Source organism: Chenopodium quinoa, unplaced genomic scaffold (assembly GCF_001683475.1).
Source record: "Chenopodium quinoa cultivar QQ74 unplaced genomic scaffold, ASM168347v1, whole genome shotgun sequence".
Lineage (NCBI taxonomy): Eukaryota > Viridiplantae > Streptophyta > Magnoliopsida > Caryophyllales > Amaranthaceae > Chenopodium > Chenopodium quinoa.
Genome location: NW_018743360.1, coordinates 204,293 through 208,748, shown reverse-complemented (window position 1 = coordinate 208,748; position 4,456 = coordinate 204,293). Strand labels below are relative to the sequence as shown.

At 32.3% G+C, this 4,456-nt stretch overlaps 1 long non-coding RNA gene across 1 annotated transcript; it reads right to left on the bottom strand.

Moving 5' to 3' along the window:
• Positions 1-382: 382 nt before the first annotated feature.
• LOC110738025 lies at positions 383-3,153 on the bottom strand. Its single transcript, XR_002514540.1, has 2 exons — positions 1,720-3,153; positions 383-630 (listed from the first exon to the last, which is right to left on the bottom strand). It is a non-coding gene; the product is annotated as an uncharacterized LOC110738025 (long non-coding RNA).
• Between the last annotated feature and the right edge of the window lie 1,303 nt (positions 3,154-4,456).

Below are 4,456 nucleotides of genomic sequence, written 5' to 3'. Positions count from 1 at the left end.
CTTTATCATCCAATAATGACTTGAATATTTTACCCTCATGAATAACCTCATCATTAACAAAGGAATTTTCAACCACCGTTTCTACAACTAATGAATTTTCAATCACCCATTTATCAACCAATGATTTTTCAACCACAAATTCCATAACCGATGGTTCTTCATCCTCAAACACAATCATGTTATTATAGTGTCCATAGACATTTTCATCAAGAGCCTTCCAATAACTCTCATTTGCAACCATGTAACACCCCAATAATTCTCTCTAAAAGAAAACCTGTAAAAACCTGTGAAACCTGTATAACCTGTAAAACCTGAATAACCTGTAAGAGAATTATTGGAGTGCTACCGCCACGTGTTCAAACGTTAAGGCTAGTTTCAGAAATCAGCAGCAGAAAACTAACTTAGTTTTAAAAAGAATATAAGTTTCAAAACTGGAAGTCAAAACTCAAAGTCTTACAAGTTGGAACCATAACGGCCCTTATTCAAAATCCAGTACAATAGGAAGTAATGGAACCAACACCAAAATAAAATTCAATCTGTGTTATGAAATAAGCTAACTGGTTAACCAACTCTCCACTCAAATCCTATCACCCTGATGCAAGACAGTTTATGCAAAAACCTGTGATGAATCTGCTCCCCAATATTACAAGTGTAATAATTGGATCATTACAGGGTCATTGAAGGCGAAGGCCATGACCAAAGAAAAACACACAAAAGCACGCAATCAGCAACGTTGAGTACATACAAGTTACGAAATATAGTAAAGAGTTATAGCATGATACTAACAAGCATTCCATACACTCACAATATTATCATTGACTCGAACACATGACTCCATAGTTACTCATTACTAAGTTTTTATTTAAATAGCATGATCAATTCATTAATTGATTGGATTAAGCAATAGACCGGGTTATCCCCCTGTGCTTCATTCCGGAACATTAAATAAGAAAACCCTATGCCTCCTTTCGGAAGACATTAATAAACATCCAATGGCAGACGGGCGTGACTTCGTGGTCATAGCTAGTATGAGATCTCATCTAACTTATTATAATTTTTAAAAGAATTTAAACGAGAGACTCGTAGATCAGACGGCCTCTGAAAAGTACACGGCTAATACCCCGTGAACCCCAACCCATGTTTGTCATTACTCTAGATGTGCACAAATCCAGAGTTTTATTGCTCATCCTTCTTGCACTTTACGTGATTTACTAGTTTAGATTAGGTGACGACTCGCATGCAATCAACACAACCAATCATACATCAATCATACAAATCATTCAAGTTTCCAATTCAATTCTTAATTTATTAGTGACAAACAACATGTATTATTGCATCCTTTAACTACCTCGGTGTATAAACACCTTTAGTGCATAAGGCACCTCAAATCCACAATCCTGTCTTATCAGACTTTAAGTCTTTCTTTAATCATTCCAATTCAATACAATTGCATAAGTAGTTAAAACGATTCATTCCATATATTTATACTTGTAGCTTTGCTTCTAAGCTCTCTTGCAAAATATTGCATAAATAATGCTCAATAGGAAACATCAATGCAATTTCTCATACATGAATTAAAGCAATCATCACATTTATCAACAATCAACTTATTACCAAACAATTTCAACCAATCCACAAGTCTCCTAACATGATTCTAGGTCTTTTCCAAGTCCTTAAACATGCTTCTAAAGTCAAGGTTCTTCGTATACTTGTACGTACCTTGAGTACACAAATTGATTGGCCACTTTAAGGTTAGAAGTCACCCTCTACGAAGTCCTCTCCTAGACAGAACAACAATAGCTCAATTAATACCCAAGCAACATATATTACAGCAATACTAAACTATTTTAAAATCACTTAAATCATTGAAATAATGTCTTTAAGTTGCTCACAATAGCCAAAGCTAGTAATTCAAAGTTCAATTACAAGCTTGTATATTAAAATCATGAAAATATGGCTTGTAGCATGAAATTTCAGCAACTCTAAAGTGGAATTATAATCTGAAGAATTAGTTTAAAGTTATAAACAACTGCATAAACATTTTCATTCGAAATCATCATTATATAGTATGTTAGTATGTTGAGAACTTGAAAACGCATCATAAAACCATGACTTAAAGCTATTTAAAGTTAAGATTAAAATCTGAAATTTTAGCTTAATAGTAGAATATAGGACTACAACAATCTAAACTTGAAATATATAATTATAATTTAATTAGTTTCATGAAAACTCAATTAAACCTTCCATAAAAAATCAAAAACTGCACGAAAACCATACTTAGAAGCTGAATTTGGCCACGAGAGCGCAGTGCTCACTACCATAGGTAGTGAGTTTTGATTAGAACATCATTTACACACGAAAAACACTATTTTTTTTCGAAAATCAGACGAGTTACGGTCAAAATGCGATTAAAACGTGATTAAGAAATTTTACAAACGGAAATTCAGAAATTAGTTACGAAAAATTAAGAACTTGCTGTTGAATTAAAAATCATCATAGTCATAGCAAAATCACAACAAAATCATGCTCAAATTAAATAATTTTAGCAACACGTTTTTAAGCCCTAAAACCATGAAAATCAAGTTTTAAACCCTAATTTCACAAATTATGAAATCTGAAAATTAATTATATGCTTAACATATCATAAACTCGTTAAATTTGCAATCTTTCACAACTCAAAAACATAATCAAACTATAATAATTGTTAATCAACGAAAAATTCATGTAAAGATTAAAGCTTTGAAGAATTTAAACAAGAAAAGGGAGGAAGATAGAAGAGAAGGGAGATGAAAGGAACTGGTTGTGGTGGTACGGGGCTGTAGCGAGGTCGCCGGTGGTGGGTTCCGGCTGAGGCAGCAGCGGCGCAGGGGAGGCAGTAGTAGTGGAGGGAGGAAGCAGCGAAATTTTTTATTTTTTTTTTGTCTGAGTGTCGTGAGTGAAGGGGAAGGCAAGGGAAAGCAGTAGAAGTTTATAGGAGGTTTTGAGAGGGGAAATAAGGAGCAAGTTTCCTTAATTAAAATGTGAATGATGAGAAATAAAGGGGTAATTTACTTAGTTAAAATGGTAATATGGGTTTATGATTTTCTTGTTTTTATTTTTGTCAAATCTTTTCAAAAGAAAAATTATTCAAACAAGTATAGAATTATTATAAAATATTTGTATATATAAACATATAATTATTATTTACTAAGGAAAATATGGGGGATTACAATCCAATCGTCTCCGAATATGATCATATGTATATGGAAAGACTCTAAAATCATCCGGAGCACGCATGAAAAACTCACTATAAGGGCATTCAGGATTTTCATGAACAAGACGATATTGACAACAACAGTAGTCAGGTGCTGCATAAAACGAATATAATTCTTGCAGTGGCGTAAGCATGTATATTTTCAACTCATAAGGGAAAGAAGAAAAAAAAGATTTAATAATCTAGACTACAAAATTAATCAGAAATAAAATAAAACCGTTTCCCTGGCAACGGCGCCAAATTTTGACAGGCTTAAGTCGTATCACCTAATCAAAAGAATTACCTAAGTCCTCTGGCTAAGGTAGATAGGGAAGTAGGGTCGAATCCGCAGGGAAACAAGTCTTTCTATACCTAAATAATTAATATAATCTAAACTATTAAGTAACTGAATTATTGTTATGAGAGTAAAACTAATAATTAAACTAAAGCAAGTTGAATAAGGGAGAAAATCAATAATAAAAGGCCTAGAGTATAGGTTCACCAATAAACAATATTCCAGGGTAAAAACTAAACAATCAATTATCAATGCATAAATTAATTAGATCATAAAGGGCTTTCGCTACGTATTACAATCACAAAATTAATATACCGGTATTAAATCGCATCTCTCGAATCTTGACTTAACCATTTATAAATTAACTTCCCTATTGAAACTAAGCCTAAACATCAATTCTCATCTCTCACATCTCAAATTAATATTGCATAACTCATACAATTAAACCAGCGCTAATCTAATTGCATAGTAGTAAACCAATCAATATGAAATTAATCTGAAACATTAACAATCAATAATAATAAATTACCCCTTTATATTATTTATGGATCCCCATAAACCCTAATATGAAACTAATCACACATAATTAGATCTAAACTAGATAAAGCATATAAGGTAAACATAACAACAATAAAATAAAATAAAAGTAATAATGACAAAAAAAACTAAAGCATACGAATGAATTAAACAATGAAAAAAAAGTACTGACAAAAAGCTTAAACTGATCTATGAAGTAAAAATAAACTACTACTAAAACTACCTACCTCCCTACGTGACTACTCCCTTCCCTTTATATAAGAAAAGTCAAATCACCCCAATTCCACTCAAACTAAAAGTATTATAAAACAATCCAAAAGCTGACAAAACTTATCCAAAAGCTAATACAAGAATTGCTGCCGCCATTATCCAAGAATTTGGATAGCCCAAAA